The sequence below is a fragment of the Ailuropoda melanoleuca genome, chromosome 8 (genome assembly GCF_002007445.2).
Source record: "Ailuropoda melanoleuca isolate Jingjing chromosome 8, ASM200744v2, whole genome shotgun sequence".
Lineage (NCBI taxonomy): Eukaryota > Metazoa > Chordata > Mammalia > Carnivora > Ursidae > Ailuropoda > Ailuropoda melanoleuca.
The window spans coordinates 86377429-86396311 of record NC_048225.1 but is presented as its reverse complement, the minus strand read 5'-3'; the positions used below and the strand labels follow the sequence as shown (position 1 = coordinate 86396311).

The following is an 18883-nucleotide window of genomic DNA, read 5'->3' as shown; positions in this document are numbered from 1 at the left end:
ACAACTAGGTGGCTCTATGTCACAGAGCCACCGAAATTAATCAAACCAGCCAATCATGAGCTGATTACCCTTCCTCCCTGCAGTAACCGCAATAAAGGCTCTGGCCCCTGTTTCCCAACTCCCTCACCCTCCTGACTGGTGCTTCCCATATGGTCCCCCAGCAGTATGGCGTGTCCTGTCTTGGAATCCGTGAGTATCACTACCTTTTTCAGTGCCCTTTGTCTCCGGATCTGTTGGCTTTGCAGCACCAAATAACAGTAAAACCCACATTTTAAAACGGAAGCAAGATGGGGCCCCTCGGCGGCTGAGCCAGTTAAGTGTCTGCCTCTGGCTCAGGTCATTAACCCCGGGGGTCCTGGGATGGAGCCCACAGTGCGCTCCCGACACAGCAGGGAGCCTGCTTCTCCCGCTCCCGACTGCCCTTGCACTCTCCCTCTCTCTCAAATAAATAAATAAAAATCTAAAAAAATAAAATAAAAACAGAGGAAGAACTCATTCCAGGGGATGTGAGCGGATGCACTGAGTCAGGAATGGAGCCTCCGGGTTCCACCACGGACTCTATGGCTTGGTTCTCTTGGCTTGAAAAACAATGATACCATTTCCGGGCCTTGTCACTAAGGGAGTCTCACCCTCCCCCACCTGACGTGGAGCACCTTCCTGGATCTCCTCCTACTCCCACGCCCTCCAGTCCCAACGTGTCTGGGAAACAGGGAGCTTGGGGATCATGTTCTCCTGGTGGGTGAGACAGTCAGTCATAGCGGGTCCTCTATCTTTGAGATGTCCAGCTTAAGCCATAGATGGTGTTCAAGCGAGCGTCCCACTTGAATCTGAAGCAAGTATGAAAAGGAGTCTGGTCCCTGACGTTGATCCATGAGTGAGACCATGGGAGCCCACCGTGCCATCCCTCGGTCACCACCAACTGCGTGGGCTGCGGGCCCCCTATAATAAGTGCAGGCTAGTTACGGACTTAGTCTCCATGGGGGGCAACTGGCTTAGCCCTTCCTGGAGCCGGCCAGCCCTGCCCCCCCCCCAGCCATCTACAAACGCTCACCATCAGACCTCAGCAGAGCTGGCGGGCAGGCTGTACGTTCGCCAGCACAGTGGCCTCTCCTCTCCTTCACACCCAGGCCTCTTAACTATAAGAGAAGCGGTGAGATATGGAGCCCCTTGGGATTATGAGAGCACAGCTTTTTTTCTTTGCCTGCTTCCTCCTCTCTGACTCAGGAAGGCTACATTTCCCAAGGCCATGGGAAGGGTGCCCCGATCTGGCATGTTCTTTCACCCAGTCTCTGTGGCCAGGGGCTGACCAGAGGAAGATGTGGGCCGGGTGTGGGTGCATGTGGGGGTCAGACTGAGGCCCCTGACCAGACTCAGGTGCAGAGCAGCCTTGCAAACCCCGAGAAGCTCCCCTGGACACAGAGAGTCCGGTTCTCTTGACCGTTTGTCCACTCCCTCATCTGCCCCTCTCCCTGGTGCACACATCTCAGGCTGTCTTCATTCACCAGAGAAGGCAACAAATGCTTCCCAGAACCCCTTGCATGCCTGGATTTCCTCTAGTTTCTGGGTTTTCATCCATTTGTCTGGTTTTTGCGGCCACTTGAACTTGCACCCCTGCGCCCCTGTACCCCGGCAGGGAACACGCAGAGAGCAGCACAGTTCCTCCCTCATTACTGTTCATCCTATCTGCTCCGCCACCTCTGGCTTGGGAGAATGGGTGTCCCTTTGTCTTCACCGCTAACAAATGATTTATGAACATCAGTTCCACAACCGTCACTTTGGACAGACCGAGCTGGGGTGAACCTCTCATGTGTCCCAGCTGCTCCATGCCACCTCTGAAGTCTGGCCTTTCCATCTGAAGCCTCTCCACTGGAAAAGCTCCCCAGATTCCTGTCCCTCACTCTTCCCAACCACGCGTCTCAGAATTTACCTGGTATTGAAAATGATGTTTTTTTCTATTTATTTCTCCAGAAATAGAAAGCTAAATATATATGTAAAAATTCAGTATGAACTGGTTTCACCTTCAGTGAGACTCAGAAACACATGGGAGAATTATTTTACAAACCCACAGCCTGTAATACTAAATATAACAGGGTGGGTGGGCAGGTGGGTGGGGGTGGGGCAGAGAGGGGAAAATGTGGGGAAAAGTATAAAGACAGAAGAGCACACATGATGTAAAAAAAAACACAAAACCCCACGGTGGCTTCACATTAGTGACAAATCTGTCATTCGCATGGAATCAGGCTGTATTTTTAACTACACGTCTATTATTTCACACTGGATGAACCATTAACCTTTTTGAATACAAGTTCACCATACAGGCTTCTTATTTAGGGATAATTCAGGCTCCGAAGTAGAGTTTATCCAGGAAACCGCTTTGCTTTTATCTAGTAAAACAAGTGGAGAACGTCAGGCAGAGAAGCCTCCCTTTTGGAAGGAAGTGGTCCTGCTGGGGCTCTCCTGCAGGGACCCCACGGAATGGGACTGCTTAAAGGTTACAGGTTGCTTTTCTTCTAAGAATGCGATTGGGAAAACACTGTTTTCCCTTCCAGTTTTCTTACTTTTGCTAATCTTCCCTCTCTACTTTCCCAAGAATCAGTAGAAATATCTTCCTGGATCAAGGGCGCCCCCCCTCTTCCCTGCTAGGGGCAACCCACTCTCCAGGCTTGCCTGGAACTTTGTTACTTTCAACACTGAAGTTTCCACAACCTGGAAGGGCTTGTAGTCCCCGGCAAACTGAGATGATGGGTGCGCTGTGATGAATGACAGCCCTCCAAAGAAGTCCATGTCCTAATCCCTGGAACCTGGAAATAGGTCACCTCAACATGGCAAGGGGTGTGACTTAGATGAAAGTCCCCATCTCAAGATGAGGAGATGATCCTGGATGCTCCAGGTGGGTCCGCTGTGATCGGACAAAGAGAATGCAGGAGGATCAGACTCAGGGAAGATGTGCCAATGGAAGCAGAGAGCAGTGAGGGGTTTGAAGATGGAGGAGGGGACCACGAGATAAGGAACGTACCTGTCCTCTAGAAGCTGGGAGAGGAAATGAAGCAGATCTCCCCCAGAACTTCCAGGAAGAACTATAAGATAATAGTTTTAGGACTTTCAGAAGTCTAAGATAATAAATGTGTATTGCTTTGAGCCAATAAGTTTGTGGTAATTGATTGCAGCATCAGGAGGAAGCTAATACTGTGGTCACCCTCGCCGTCACTTGAGTTAGCCTGCCCAGGGGACCCGTGAGTCACTCCGTCTTGTTTTGCACACACTGAACCAAAGAACAAGTACCAACTCCTGCAGAAGTGCAGAGAGGAAATCGGCTCAAAGAAAACGTATCCTGTGTTGGACTCATTCACAGTCGCAGAAAGGACACGGTTTTGAAGTAATTTCATTGATATTTTAGAATTTTCTCTTTGAAGAAACCCATAAGTAAAGAAATGTATGAGAACCTACAATCAAAATTAAGCCTTTGAAATCCCTTAAATTAAGACACGGAGCCCACCTTGTTGGCCATAGAGCATAAGTTTATAGACTCAAAGTTTAAATCCTGTTCCAGGCATGACTAGCTGGATGACCTCGGGTTAGTTACCCAACTGCTCTGGCTGCCAACACATCTTTAAACTAGAGATAATATGATCCAGCTCATAGGGAAGTAACAGATGTGAAAAGCAGATAACACCAGCACCCAGGAGACATTGGCTTTACTTTTCTTTCTTGGAGGAAGTCTAACAATTCCTTTGGGGAGGGAAAGTTATGAGATAATAGAAAATATACATATTGGCCTCTGCCCCTGGTTCCTGGTGCAGAGTTCCTAAAACACTTGTAGATTCCTGAGTGATAAGAGTACCAGGTACATCTATTGTCCTGATATTTGGTCTTTGACCCCTATTCCTGACACAGAGTTCCAACATTTCTTGGAATTTCCTGGATGATAGCAGTGTCTTTTGTTCTAAATGAGATGACTCTTGGTGCTCCTGGATGGGAGCTAGTCACCAGAAAGACCAAGCCATGATGAGAAGCTTGGAATTTTTAGCCCCCTATTCCCACCCCTTGATCCTCTAGAGAGGGAAGAGGGGTCTGGAAATGGAGTTACTATTTGATCATGCCGATGTGAAGAAGCCTCCATAAAATCCCAGTAGTAGGGGGTTCAGAGAGCTTCCAGGTTGGCGAACACAACATGGGAAGGGCGCTCAGACGTGTGACGCTCGGCCCCGGGGCGAAGGGCAAGGACTGGACTCCATGGGGACAGAAGCCCCTAAGCTTGGTACTCTCCCGGACCTCACCCTGTGTACCTCTTCATCCAGCTGTTCTTCTGTACCCTTTACCATATCCTTAACAAGCTGGCAAACAGAAGCAAGTCTTTCCCTGAGTTCTGTGAGCCACTCTAGCAAATTAATCAAACCCAAGGAGGGGTCTTTAGAACCTCCTGATGTATAGGCGGTTGGTGACAAACCTGGGCTTCCTACTGGCTCCTTAAGTGGGTGTGAATAGGGGGAGAGGGGCCACACTTGTGGGACTGAGCCCTTACCTGTGGGATCTGGTGCTCAATCCCAGTAGTGTCAGAATTGAGTTAAATTGTAGGACACCCAGCTGGTGTCATAGAGAATTGATTGTCTTGGGGAAAAACCTCTGCATGACTGGTGACCAGAAATGTCAGAAACGTGAGCATTTGTACAAGGAGTAAAGGAGATACCCAGGGAAGAGACTCCTAAAAGGGAAGAACTGAGTTTTTCCCTCCATGGAGAGGTGAAAAACTGAGGTTTTCTTCTTATTAGAAAAGTGAAGGTGGGATGGGAAAAATTGAAAAACTCTTTTAAAAAAATATGCAGCTTGGGGCTCCTGGGTGGCTCAGTCGTTAAGCATCTGCCTTCGGCTCGGGTCATGATCTCAGGGTCCTGGGATCGAGCCCCAAGTCGGGCTCCCTGCTCAGCGGGAAGCCTGCTTCTCCCTCTCCCACTCCCCCTGCTTGTGTTCCCTCTCTCACTGTCTCTCTCTCTGTCAAATAAATAAATAAAACCTTAAAAAAAATATGCAGCTTGCCATTGTGGGGGCATCAAGTATACGAAGGCTTCCTTTGGTCCTCATGCTCTGGGTGCCCCCAGTGAGACGTTTTTTTGGGGTGCTCACTGCCACTTGTCCTCCCCTCACGTAGAGAGAGCAGATGTGGCCCTCTAGGCTTGAGAAGCCATTTCCGGAGACCCAGGGTCTGACTATTCCCAGACCTTGACCTCCCCCTGCCCTTAAGTGCAGCCGAACAAAAGGTTCTGAGTAATGCCAGAGAAGCCAAGACTGGGGGTGGGGCCTGCCGCACTTGGGCAGATTTTGACTGTGTTCAGTCGTAGCTGAGTGGCCGGGATGTGTTTGGATGATGGATGGGGGAGAATGCCGCATGCAGGAAACGTCAGGCTGGCCCACGGCTCTCCACGTTATTGATCGTGCTCTGCTGGTGGCTGGACAGAGGGGCTTTCTGCTGCGATGGATGAGACTGCTTTCAAAGGTTTCATTTGTCTTTGGGAACTCTCGGAACTCACAGAGGGCTTTGCTGCTTCTCCCCAAGCTGACCTAGAGGCATGACTCCAAGGGACACCAGCAGGAAACGATCCTAAAATGGCCTTCAGATGACGTGAAATCAAATACCTTCATAGAATATCCTTTAAGGCAACGTTTTTTAAAAAAATGATACTAATTAGTGTCAGTGAGAATGAGGGGAAGTGTGCACTCTAACCCACCATCAGTGAGAGTATAAATTGATTGCCTTTTAGGAAAGCAATGTGGCAGTGAGCATCTATCAAAATGACAAATTGGCATAACCTTTGACCTGGCAATTTCACTTCCAGGAATCTTTACTACAGAAAAAATCCACGCATGTGCACAGAGGTGTGTCCAAAAGGAGGTTTCACTTCAGCATTATTTTTGATAGTAAAAAATCAGAAATAAATGTGGAAGCCATCAGACAAATTATGGTACTTATACCAAAGGAATATTACGCAGCCATTAAAAAAGAATGGAGTAAGCCTAGTTCATCCTGACATGGGAAGATCTCTAAGACACAGTGTAAAAAAAAAAAAATTCAACAATGGATTTTGAAAAAAAACACTCAAGTCACGGAACAATACCTATAGTATGGTGACATTTGACTAAAACTATATGTGTGTAAAATCATTTCAGATAGTGATAATAAGAGCAGTGAAGAAAATAAAATGGGGAGAGAGGGTGGAGAATGGGTGGTTGTGGGTGGGCTTTTCTGTGGAGGTGATGTGAAGGCAGAGGAGTGAATGACGGAGCATCGGCCACACAAAGATCGGGAGGGAAAGTGTGGCAGATCGTGGGGTGCAGTGCATATAAAGTCTCAACAGCAGAAGAGCCAGGCTGGTGCTGAAGTGAGGGAGGTTGGAGGGAGACCAACCCCGAGGGGCCTTGGGAGCAGGGAAGAAGTTTAGAATTTTATTTTAAGCCCTTGGAGGGTTGTAAGCAGGAGAATGGTAGTTTTTGAAATTTTTAAATTTGAAATTTTGACTATCTCGCAATTTTAAAAAACTTGAAAGTACATTTGTCTATTGGATGGAAAATGAATTGAGGGGGAGCAAGAGTGGAGGGAGTGAGACCACTTAGGTGATCATTATGAGTCCAGGAGAGACAGGTCGGTCATGAACTTGCAAATGCCAGGCCTCCCATCATTTACTGCTGAAGGAGTATGGTAATTGATGGGCATCTTACGAAGTGTTGGATAACTAAGACATAATTTTAAAAAGTAGAAAGGCCTACACAAGGGAGAGAGTAATATTACAGTAGAATTAAATTTTGTGATAGCTGATGAATTATGAAGATTATTTTGTGAGGGCCATATTTGATCTGGTCAAATCCCTTCCCCAGAATGTGGCTATGTATTCAACAACTTGATATCATATCATTAGTTTATGAAATGAGTAGCAATACTGCTCCCCCAAACCCAAGAGTTGAAAGCAGCCTCCAAGACTTAAGAAAACCTGTGCAAAATTCCTAAGTAAGCAGTAAGTCCCATATTCTCGTGCTTTTAGGTATATCATGCATGGGTTTATCATACTTATCTCTCTGGGTTTTGTTCCTTTTTTTTTTTTTTTTTTTTTTTTTTTTTTTTTTTTAGCTGAAGTTACAGTGCCCCCTAGAAGACCAGACTTGATATTCTTGTCCTGATTTGAGGCACAGCAAGGATTTTTCTTGGATGAACTTTCTCAACACTTTCCTGAAAATATAGGCTGGACACCTGAAGACTCATGGAAATTCACCCTGGGCAGTCCACAGAGCTGCTCTTGGAATATACAAGGTGAGCCCTGTGACCTTCTACTGGGAGGGCAGTTCTAATTACAGAGCAAAGAGAGAGGCTGCCAGGGGCAGGTAAATCTATAGCCAACCTGGGCGAGGCCCAGAAGGACGCTCCCAGACATTCTTAAGATGCCGTATTTCTAATTATTCAAAGACCTTGGCCTGGCAATCTGGATCCTCCTATCTCTGGTTCTGCTTCATACTGCCGTGACCCTGAGACTGCTCTCAAAAACTCCTGTGTGAAGAGCCGGCACAGAATATGACACAGTCCTAAGACTTCAGCTCTAGCACCCAGAGTCATACCGCAAATGACTTCCAGTCATACCGTGTCTTCCAGAATGCCTCACCCATCAGGGCACAACTGTTTCTAGTCACTCCATCAGCCCAGGCTGAATCAAATGCCTTTAGCCTGCTCTGGTTTCCCAAGAAGACCAGGAAGGCCCCTGTTCCTAAGGAAGTTCTAGATCAGCTCGAGACCGGGTTGATTTTGCTCTCCGGGGGACACTTGGCAATGTCTGGAGACAATTTCGGTTGTTGCCGTTGGAAGAGGGCTGCTACTGGCACGCAGCTGCTTAACATCCTCCTGGGCTCAGGACAGCCGCCACAGTGAAGAGTTATCTGGTCCAACACGGCCAAGATCGAGAAACTAGGTTCCACATACATAAAACAAGGGCTCTGTCTGAGAGGTAAAATGGAAACGAATATCGGTAACACAGGTGGAAGGATTATAGTCCCAAGAGAAGAAAACCAAGGGCTTTGGGATTTCAGAGTCCACCTTTCCAACCCTTCTAACACAAGGACTGTGACTGAGAAAAGTAACCGAGTCAAATACCATTATGACAAAAAGCCCCACACGCTGAAAGGATTTCCAAGAGATCCAGCAGGGTTGTAAGAGATGAGTCCTGGGGTTCGTGCTCACGCAAGAGGCCACACGGCGAGACTTGCCTCGGCTTGAGTGAAGGACGGCGATCTGGGACGAGGTCCTGCTCACCTGCCTTCTTCCTCTCTATCTGCCCCCTTCCCTTTGCTTTCACAGCCTCGGGAGGCATGCGTCTAAGCTTCAAAATCCCCCTGAGCTGACAGAATGAATGGTTTTTGTGCACAGCAGTTAAAGCACACAGGATTTTGGAACGAGCAGAGGGAGCGATTTAGGGAATCCTTGGCCAGAGATCAAGGGAGACCCTTTCTCCTCGCAGGCCCTAATTAATTCATGTTCCTTATGAAAAGCTGTGAGGGAGTCATTCAGACAAGCAACAGCGAAAGGATTTCTCAGCGGTCTATTTTCTAGGCCCAAAGTAATATTATATAATAATCAGGTAAAAAAAATTGCACTGGTTTTTGGCACTCTGCTGTAAAGATTTTTTTTCTTCTTCTGGAAGTTCAAATGGCAGGGACCTGGTGGCACGGTCTTGGCAGGAGTGGACAGGGGGGCTTGTCTCTAGCCAAACTCCCTGGAAGGATCTGCCTCCTGTCTCTCGGGTCAGATGACTAAGAGCCATGAAACGTAGTTACTACTTTTCTCATGCAGAACCTGAGAAGTGGGCTGCTTCTCCAAACAGAGTAAGATAGTTGCACAAGACTCACACTTCTGGCCCCTACACACACACACACACACACACACACACACACACACACCACATCCTGGTGTTCTTCCCAATTTAATCAAATAGATTTAGAAATCTGGAAGCATACTCTGAAATAGGAAAAGGCAGAGAATCACTTTTTCTAAGCACATTAATCACAGGTTTGTGTTGTTTTTAAAAATATTGTTAGTTTTACATAATTTCAGACTTAGAAACAAGTTGCTGAACTCCCATATAACATACCATTCACCCCGATTCCCCACTTGTTCACATCTTACTGCATGTGCTTTCCCATTTTGGCTTTCCGTATATACACATCACTTTTAAACTGTTGGATAGTAAGCAGCCTCTTGGTCCTAAGTACTTCAGTGTGTATTTCCCCACAAAAGGGCATGCTAGTGACAGTTTATGAAGCTCGTCCTTTTCCAGTTGAAGGACAAATGAACGACTGGCAAGTGGTTTAAAAGTCTCGACCGGCAGAACGGGATTTTCCAAGGAGCTCCTGGTATATCTGAGGCCAAATCCTGGCCTCACTACTTGCCGGCAGTGTGACTTTGGACACATTCTTAAGTCTGTAAAAAGGGGGAAATGCTAGTATCTCTTTCATAGGCGTCTGGGAACGACCAAATGAACCAAGTCACCAAATAAGTCCACGGTAGGCGCAGAAGCAATACTCAATAACAACAGTCTTCAGGTTCGCTACTGTCTCCTTTTCTTTTCACATCTCATTTCCTCGTAATTAGATAGGATTATTACTCTCCAATACTTCTCCAGCCAGTGCCCTTTGCGATGAAGTCCAGTCCTCCTATTTTCATGGGCAGAGCTGGCATCAAACGAGCACTCTCCCTAAATTCTTTCTCTCCCTGCCAGGTCCCCTCCCCACCCACCCACATCAGTCTTCTGTTCAATTAAGAGATTTAGAGATTTATAAGCATACTACAGAAGAGAAAAGAACAAAACGTCCTTTTTTTTTTTTTTAAAGATTTTTATTTATTTATTTGACAGAGATAGAGACAGCCAGCGAGAGAGGGAACACAAGCAGGGGGAGTGGGAGAGGAAGAAGCAGGCTCCTAGCGGAGAAGCCTGATGTGGGGCTCGATCCCATAACGCCGGGATCACGCCCTGAGCCGAAGGCAGACGCTTAACCGCTGTGCTACTCAGGCGCCCCCAAAACGTCATTTCTTGTAACGTTATTAAAATACCAGTGTTTTGAAGTAGGACAAGCACAGGCCTAGCGTGCCTGAGGTCCCGTCTCTTCCTAAGCAACGGGGCAGCGATTTGAGTATTTACCACTGAAGACAGGGAGATACCTGGCTTCTGGGTATTTGGGTCAACCAGCTGTACTTTCTTTCCCTAGGTGTGGAGAACTGGGTATTTGGTTAGGGGAAAAAAAAAAAAAAAAGAAAACTAATGCTTGAAAATATACTTGCTCCATTGCTGGCACTTTCACGAGATGCTTAGGTATTTCCACTTTCAAGCATTTCTTTTTGAGAAATATACCTTTTATTTATTTACTTATTTTTAAAATTTTTATTTATTTATTTTGAGAGAGAATGTGCACAAGCAGGGGGAGGGACTGAGGGAGAGGGAGAGAGAGAATCCCAAGCAGATTCCCCGCCGAGCATGGAGCCTGACACGGGGCTGGAGCTCACGACCTTGAGATCGTGACCTGAGCCAAAACCAAGAGTCAGATGCTTAACTGACTGAGTCACCCTAAGAAATATACCTTTTAAAATCCAATGACGACAGCACATATCAATTCATCCCTAACTACCATCAACGGGCAGCTCCAAAGGCAAAGGCGGGAAGAAGCGCCTTGAAGCAGAAAGCTGTGGTTTGGCCCCCCCTGTTGCTGGGTTTTCTCTCCAGGGACCTGCCAGGAGTGTAGCTACTGGGAGCAGGGTGGCTTTTGCTAAGCCGCATCCTCAGGCGTCAAGTTTATGAGGCAGTCTCTGCCAAGAGCAGTTGCTGCTGAAAGTTAAGCAACCTTCAGTGTGTCCCACGTGGAACCTTCTGCTTGTCTCCAGGGGCACCTACTCACCCTCCCCCATGCCTTCAAACCTTCCACTGCTCCTTGCCTTTAGGATGAGGCCCAAAGTCCCAAGCAGGCCCCTTTAAATCTGAACCCCGAGGCTCTCTCCTGTGCGTCCGCCACAGCCTCAAGCCTGCCTCTGCCCCCAGAGACATGGATTCTTGCACATGGCCCCTGGTGCCTTCACCCACGTGTTCCTTCTTCCTCGAAGGCCCTTCCCCAGCTTGGTAACACCTGACAAAGGACTGTGGTTTACTCTTCTTTGCATCTGCAGTACCTGGCCCCTCCTTATCACTTAGACATGAGGTATACGCAACGGGCACTGGCGGTGCCTGCAGCTTTGTGCCGAATTACAGCACACGTGTGTGTAAAAGTGCAGGTACCTTGAAAACTAGAATTACCCGTCTGAAGGTGAATTTTTCACATACAAATATAGTAACTTGTTGGGAAAAAAAAAGTTTTGTGAATTTAATTTCCTAACATTAAGTCATACAGATTTCAAGAGATAAAATAATAATTAGGTCAACAAATGTTACATTAACGTTTCATCTGAATATGCCAACCAATTATTTTCTCTCTTGTTATCTAGAACAGTGGTACCTCAACAAAAAGGTGGTGATAATGATTAAAGAAAAAAGAAGAAGAGCATGTTCAGTGGGACTACGCATCGTACTGTGATGGCGATCTCTACGGGATTCTGAAATCACGTGGGGCAGACATACAGATCGAAATACAATACTTGTGTACTTGCTTTCATTTATTTGTTTGTTAATTTACTTAAGTGGGCTCTGTGGGAGGCGCGGAGCCCAACATGGGGCTTGAACTCACAACCCTGAGTCAGGCGCTTAACCGCCTAAGCCACCCAGGCACACTCCCCACCCTGTACTTACTTTTAAAAGGATTCATTTGTATCTCAACTGTTTTGACAAAATGAAGAGCAAGTCCCAAGTTTCCCTGCGGCACAGCACTTCCACCTTGGTGAACACCAAGGCACATCACGCATGTTCGGTAACATGTGCAGTGACTAGTCTGACATTCCTTTAGGGGGTACAGTCTACACAGAAAGTGTGTTGTATGTGTGGGGGTGTATGTTTAATTCAATCCAAACTAAAGACATCATGTCCAAACTGCTTTTGAAATATCAGAGTACCCCACAGACTGAGCAAACCACCACATTCAGAGTCACCAGTCTTTCATTTTTGATTTCGAAGATGTTTTTTTCTCCTTAATGACTACTGAAGTGAAAAGCCACTCTGGGGGAGGGATCGGCCTGTATTTCTCTTCGTGGGCTCAGTCTGTGCCTATCCCGACAGCATCTGCGCATTGAGGTGCTTGAGGCAGTGAGGCCACTTTCTTCAGAAATGGTGCAGAAGGGACGCCTGGGTGGGTTAGTCGGTTAAGTGTCTGACTCTTGGTTTTGGCTCAGGTCAAGATCGCAGGGTTGTGAGATCCATGCTCATGCGGAGTCTGCTTAAGGCTCTCTCTCCTCTGTCCCTCCCCCATTCTTTCTCTCTAAAAAATAAATTTTAAAAAATCTTTAAAAAAAAAAGAAAGAAAGAAATGGTGGGACATTATAGGCATAGATTTCCCCCACCCAACCCATATGCTTGCATCCCCAGGAAACTTCTCTCCTGGGATCTGGAATTTATTTTGACACAGGTCAGAGAGCCGTGTGAACAATGAGGAAGGAGTGGGTGCCAAGGCCCTGTGTCTGTTTCACCAGGGCAAGGGGAGAGGGGGATCTGTTTCCCTGACTCCTCCCTGCCATCAGTGGCCACTCAGCGGGATGGGAGAGTGATGGGGAGAGGGGCCAGCTCCTCTCTCCCCTGCAGGCTCTCTAGCTTGAAAAGGGAGAGGATTCATTCTCCACACACGTTCTTTCTGACCCATCTTTTCTCTGTGTCTGAGAAGAGCATGTGCCGAGCCAAACAACAATTCCAGACTTTCTTCTAGGCGGCCGGAGCCCCAGCCACAGAGCCAGGGCCAGCCAGCCCGCCGGGTGTCCCAGGCCTTGGAGCTGGCCCAGGCACGGGTTCCTGGTGGGCTGTCCAGGAGTGTTGACATTTCATGTTCCGGAGGGCGGGACTGCATCTCACGCAGCTTGCTGCCTTCCCCACTCCAATCCCAGCCCTTAGAGAGCATCTTAAATAGTATTGATACTCAGTGGAACAGTGAGTGAGGGAGTGCTTGAAAACAGACCAATATTCACAGGAATATTGCATACTAGGCAAAATAGGTTGGAAATAGGCCCTTATCTGATTCCCATTCCTCGCACTTGTGGAAACTGAGCTCTTTGCTAGCTGCAGTGAGTCCTCCTGCTTGGCCCCCGCTCTGCATTTTGGAGCTCTCATTCAGCGGCCTTGGCAGTCTCCATGTTCCAGACCTCAGTGCTCCCGTCCTGCCCTCAGCCAGATGTTGCTTGGTATCCTGACACCACTAATCACTAGACCTGTGTATGTTCCAGGAATGTTATCTAGTCCAAGTCTAATACATACATTTAACCCTCAGCATGCCTCCCCAAAGGAGCCACTCTAAAATGATCATTTCAGGGGTGCCTGGGGGGCTTGGTCAGTTTAGCGTCTGACTCTTGGTTTCAGCTCAGGCCATGATCTGAGGTTCATGGGATGGAGCCCCAGTGGAGCTCCCTGCTTCTCTCTCCTGCCCGTGCACACACACACGTGTACACACACACTCTCTCTCTCTCTTTCTAAAATAAATAAATAGTCTTAAAAAAAAAATCCCTGACTCTCCCCCTTTGGGTAGGCAGGGTAAATAAATAAAATGATCATTTCAGCAGTCTCTGTCGAGGTAGGGTAGATTCCTCTAGATTGGAGCCCTCAGGTCAGACCTCGAAAGTGGCAGCCTCAGTGCAGTGTGACCAGGCAGGTCAGCCCTTCCATCCCAGAGGGGAGGCCCAGCTTTACCCCTCTATACCTCAGCCCCCACCCCCACCCCCCGCCCCACACTGGGCCTGAGTCCTGGTCCTCTATGCTTTCTCTGATCCCCAGTTCTCTTTACCGGCAGTCAAGTCACTCATTCAGTCTCTGCAAGCAGAAAAGCCCTTTAGAGTTGACTCAGTTGCCCCCTCACTTTACCGACAGAGAGGTGAAGGCCCAGAGACTGCCGAAGCTAACCTGTTGTGCTGGAAAGGGATTCACGATCCCCCAGCCCAAGAGAACCCGAGTGGAGCCATTAACTCCAGGGCTTTGGTCACTGGTCAAGAGACAGGCCCCTACCCTGGCTAATGACAGGAGCTATTCAAAAAGTTTTGCCTCGTGTCCAAAGTAAAATGTTTTCTTGGTTCACTGCAGCTGTGAGCTGGATCCAAGCGCCTGCAGACAGGGACCAGTCCCCTGGTGTGAGGGGGAGCCTCGTAGATAAATAATTCCAGTAGTGTCAGGAGTTGGGATCATGGTCGAAATCTCAGTGCTTTTTATGTACTGGGCACTGTGCTATAGACTTTACGGGATCTAATTCTTTTACTGACAAAGGGAAGCTCTGACTTCCACTACCGGAGCTGGGAAAGGGAGCCTCTCGCCCCTGGCCCAGCCGGTCCCTGCCTCACCTCCCCAGCGCCAGAGCCCCAGCCCCAGCTCCTCTCGCTTTGGCTTTCCTGGGCCTCTTCTGGGCCTCGGTCCTGGGGCTCTCGGGCCTGTTTACGGGCCGGGCCTAGTCTGTTGGAGACAAGCCCAGGCCGATGGAGAAACAGGGCCTGCCTCTGGAGCCGGCTCCCGGCCAGGGGGGAGGGGCGACGATGCACAGGGGAAGGGGGGGGGGGGTGGGGGGGGGGGGGGGGGGGGGGGGGGGGGGGGGGGGGGGGGGGGGGGGGGGGGGGCGGGATTTATTCCTGTTCCGTCTTGGAATTTGAAACCAGAGCGAGGTCATCTCGTCCTCCCTGAGAAAGGAAATGCCCTGGAGAGGGTGGTGGGGGAGGAACTGGTGGGGCTGGCTCCTCGTGACCCGGGAGAGGAGGGCCCGGGAGGAGAGGGCACCAGAACACTGCACCACCCTGGGAAAGTCCTAAGTCCTTCCGCGTCGGGTGAGCCGTAGGCCTCGGCGCCCATGTGCTGAGGCAACAAGCCCCGAATGGCTGACTTCCGCTTCCGCCTTGTTGGACTTCCGAAATCCGAGGGCATGCGTGTCGACATCACCTTTTTGTTGTTACTTTTCATTTCGTCATCACACCAGCTCTACTGGGGATGCTATCTTTAAGCCCAGTTTCCCGATGGGAAGTTAAGGGCTTGCTTAAGGTGGTGGAGTCAGAAATCACACCAGGCCCAGACTCAGAAGCCCCTGCACGGGAGACACACGTGTGTGCGCACCCCCGCATGATACCCCCTACGACGGTGGAAACCGCACTGAAGTAGACGTCAGACTTCGCTGGTGTTGACTCCGCTGGACGCTGGTGGGTGCTCTGGGCTTTAGTTGGCTCCCCTAAAAAAATCTGCCCTGCTTACTTCCGTTCCACCGATGCTGAGTACCTACTATGTGCCAGCACACAGTGCTGGGTACCAGGAACGCAAGGATCCTGTTTTCCTGGACTCATCCCAGTGTGATAGGAAACTGACTTATGCATCTCTCCCCTCTCCCCTTCTCTGCCTATGGAGGGGAGCTCTGGGGTAGCACAGTCTTCACTGCCGAATTGGGGTAATTGAGAGAAACCACATGGGGTGGATTGAATTCCTCTGGAAAGTAACTCTCTGAGTTGGTGGAAGAGAAATAAATAGATCCTGAGTGAGATGAGAAGAGAAGAAAGATGTGAATCTTTTGGGCTTGGGAACAGTTTTTGGGGGTGTGGAGGGAGGTGTCAGTGCCTGAGGTAGTTGTATTCAAAATGTACATGGGGAGAGAGATTTTTTTTTTTGAAGTGTTGCTCTATTTTGAGAAGAACATCCTTTTGGTGTTCTTTGAGAGGTTTTAGCAGAGATTTCTTTGTGAATGACTTTTTGGCTATCCAAAGATTGTTTCTCTGAGTCCATCACCATTTTGGGACTGGGTCACAAGGCAGCTATGGTCACAGAATTTCATCCAAAGTCACCTGTTTTAACCTCTTCATTTTATTACAGAAAAAGAAACAGAGAGGAGCCAGACAGACCCTGGTTCCTCGTTTCTCAACTAATTTCCTGACCAAGGAATGGAACTGCCCTGTCCTTGCTGCTGAAAGGGGATCAGGTGAGACTGGTGAGCAGAGCGGGGAGAAAGGAGTGGAATGGGGCAGGGTGAGGGAGAGAAACCATCTCCCTCCATTTTTCTCATTGGCACACCCCCATCTCAGCCACCTGCATGCTGGCAAGAAGCTCTCGTCCTCTCCCTGCCTTTTTTAAGCTACATGGCTCTGGGTGAGCCTTCGTTTCCTCCTCTATGAAGTCAGATTAGTGAGAGTAACTACCCTGCGAGGTTGTTGGGAAGTTGGAAAGAGAGCATGGAAGTGTCAGTCAACTCATAAATATGTGATGAAACAAAAATGTCCATTCCTCCTTCCCCCCAGATAGAGTCCTGTCATTTCAACCTACTTCCCTAAACCTCCTTCCTCACTTTCCAAAAGGATGCATGTTTCCTCCAAGGAGAGAGGCCTGACACATTCATAATAAAGGGCTGAGGGAGAGAACAGGGCAGGGAGGAAGGCTTCCGGGGAGGCTGGCGTAGAAGAGAGTGTATTTATGAGGGAGGGAGAGCTGGGTTTGACAGTGGTGGTGCCTGAGCAGCTGTGGCACGTAAATCATATGAGAAGAAAAAGAAATAAGATTTTAATTAACATTACTGGGGCTATGCATTTGAGTGCCTTTAACATCCTTGACAGTAAAGATGGAGTAATTTTTAAATTTCAAGTGAATGCTAAACTGACTTTCCGGAATATGACACCCTCTGAGACTATCCTGTGTGGGTTCATGAGTACAGAAGGGGTATAAATATTATCATCTGCCCATGAGACCCTTGAGGGAGAGAACATGTTCAGGCGTATGCTCCCAGGCTCTCAGACCTGTGTATAGTGGGCCTTGAGTTCTCCTTCTTCACGATTCTGTGCTGCACCTGCCTGGAGGCTCCAGGAATAATCACAACCACTTGGGGCAAGGACAGCTCCTTCTTGCCTGGAAATATCCTGCTCCACCCACCCCATCCAGATGGCCAGACCTCTCCCTCCTCCCACCCTGACGCTTCACAAGCTGGGCCTGTCCCAACCTCTGTCCCCAGCTGGGAGCTCCCACATATCACGAGACTAACAGAGTCTGCTGAGTGAGTAGCAGCAGTTGTCAGGGATCACTGATCCACCAGCTGGGTCCCCAGGGCCCCTGGAACAGCCATCTGGAGCCTAAGCTCTTCTTACCCAAATCACGAGGTGAAATTTTCAGGACCACACATCAAAGCCTAAGCCCCACCTGAACACATGAGACTACTTAAGGTCCATTCCCATGATTTTAAATACCATCTGTCTGTTGACCACTCCCAAATTTCCATCACCTTGCAGACCTCTACCCCGAGCTTTAATCTCAGAAATCAAATCATCTGGGGCGCCTGGGTGGCTCAGTCGTTAAGCGTCTGCCTTTGGCTCAGGGCGTGATCCCAGGGTCCTGGGATCGAGCCCCGCATCAGGCTCCCTGTTCTGCTGGGAGCCTGCTTCTTCCTCTCCCACTCCCCCTGCTTGTGTTCCCTCTCTCACTGGCTGTCTCTCTCTCTCTGTCAAATAAAAAAATAAAATCTTAAAAAAAAAAAAAGAAATGAAATCAAATGATCTGCTTGACATCTCTCGCTAGGATGTCTCTCACAAATATCTCAAACTTGAGACATACAAAACTAGATTCTTGATATCCATCCCCAAATCCACTCCCCACCTGCTTGTTCCCTCCCTGCAACAACAACACTACCCAGGACCTAGTTGCTAAAGCCAGCAACCAGGGAGGTATCCTCCATTTCTCCCTCTCCCATGACCTCCCCACCCCCATCTGATCCATCAACAGTCTCTAAACCCCACCAGCTTCTTTCCAGCTTCACCTTCATCACCATCCTCCAGGTGACACTCATTTCTTCTGTAGTGGAGCTTAGAGGAGAATGGGATTGGAAAGGGAGTGCATTTCAACCGAGGCTGGAACCTGCCTCACTGCTGCCCCCACGCCCTCATGACTGTGGCATGGAGTCCAAATTGGAAAAGTTTGAGAATCTGAGAATGGAAAGAACTTGATCCCACTAACCCTCTGCAACTCTGAACAAAAGTTTCAGCACCAGCAAGGGATGCACTGTTAATGTAAATGAGCAGATTTAGGCAGAGATATTGAGATACTACCTTCCCACCATTTCCCCCCTGCCCCACCCAGTATCTTTGCTTCCTGTGAGGTGGGGAGATTGGATCAATGCCTAGGTGCCAAAGTGGGACAAAGGTTAGCTTGGGGGCCTGGTGGGGGATCATCGTAAAATGTGCAAGTGGTCCCAAAGTCAGAAGCTTCAGGGTGGGTGACCAAACTGGGGACCTGAGAGGAGGCAGAGCAGTAAGGGCAGAGAAGGCAGAACTTGGAAGGGAAGACCCCTAGAGAAGTTAATTCATGTAGCCCAGGGCAACAGAACAAATGCCAAGCTACATTAAAACAGCAGATGCCAGCGAGGACCAGCGTGGGTCAGGTGCCCTTCCTTCAACATCAGAAAGATACACATGCCCCTTGGAATTTTGAGCAAATCCAGGGAGAAAGGGAGAGGGAAAAGGGAGCGAGGAATTCTGAAATTGCTGAGAGGGTATTAAAATAGAGTGCCAGAACTTACTGTGTTATCTGCCCTGAGAAGGGCAAATGGACTCTCATTAGCTGAGTTTTGTCATAGGGAAATACACAAAATTAAGTGTGTGTACACTGTGCTGTTCAAACTGGGAAATCTCACACTGGTGACAGTAAAGCCAGTCATACTATTTGCCTTACTCCAAATCCAAATCCAAACCTCTTACTTTGACCCAGAAGGCCCTGTGTGGTCTGGCTTTTGCCTTCTTCAC

General features: G+C 48.6%; 1 protein-coding gene and 1 long non-coding RNA gene across 6 annotated transcripts in view; one reads left to right on the top strand and one right to left on the bottom strand.

Annotated features, from left to right (window-relative positions):
- The window catches only part of NMNAT2 (nicotinamide nucleotide adenylyltransferase 2), a 180869-nt gene that overhangs the window by 45180 nt on the left and 116806 nt on the right, over positions 1-18883 (bottom strand). The gene's annotated exons all lie outside the window — the stretch shown is intronic.
- The window catches only part of LOC117803425, a 28457-nt gene continuing 24510 nt past the window's right edge, over positions 14937-18883 (top strand). The window contains exons 1-2 of the long non-coding RNA XR_004627278.1: positions 14937-15316; positions 15978-16083. This is a non-coding gene — a long non-coding RNA (uncharacterized LOC117803425). The remainder of the gene's footprint in view (positions 15317-15977; positions 16084-18883) is intronic.